The 505-nt window shown below is 48.7% G+C and overlaps 1 protein-coding gene across 1 annotated transcript in view; it reads right to left on the bottom strand.

The window, feature by feature from the left end:
• LOC106534809 (dnaJ homolog subfamily C member 10) overlaps window positions 1-505 on the bottom strand; it is a gene marked incomplete at its 5' end in the record, with an annotated part of 5,780 nt that overhangs the window by 3,464 nt on the left and 1,811 nt on the right.

The raw sequence follows: 505 nt of genomic DNA, 5'->3' as shown, positions 1-505 counted from the left end.
GCCATACAGACAGGCCATACAGACAGACCATACAGTCAGACCATACAGTCAGACCATACAGTCAGACCATAGAGACAGGCCATACAGACAGACCATACAGTGAGACCATACAGACAGGCCATACAGACAGACCATACAGTCAGACCATACAGTCAGACCATACAGTCAGACCATAGAGACAGGCCATACAGACAGACCATACAGTGAGACCATAGAGACAGGCCATACAGACAGACCATACAGTCAGACCATACAGTCAGACCATACAGACAGGCCATACAGACAGACCACACAGTCAGACCATACAGTCAGACCGTACAGTCAGACCATACAGACAGGCCATACAGACAGACCATACAGTCAGACCATACAGTCAGACCATACAGTCAGACCATAGAGACAGGCCATACAGACAGACCATACAGTCAGACCATACAGTCAGACCATACAGACAGGCCATACAGACAGACCATACAGACAGACCATACAGACAGGCCATACAGAC

The sequence above is a fragment of the Austrofundulus limnaeus genome, unplaced genomic scaffold (genome assembly GCF_001266775.1).
Source record: "Austrofundulus limnaeus strain Quisiro unplaced genomic scaffold, Austrofundulus_limnaeus-1.0 Scaffold1272, whole genome shotgun sequence".
NCBI lineage: Eukaryota > Metazoa > Chordata > Actinopteri > Cyprinodontiformes > Rivulidae > Austrofundulus > Austrofundulus limnaeus.
The sequence above is the reverse complement of the archived record's forward strand: the minus strand, read 5'-3'. Positions and strand labels throughout refer to the sequence as shown.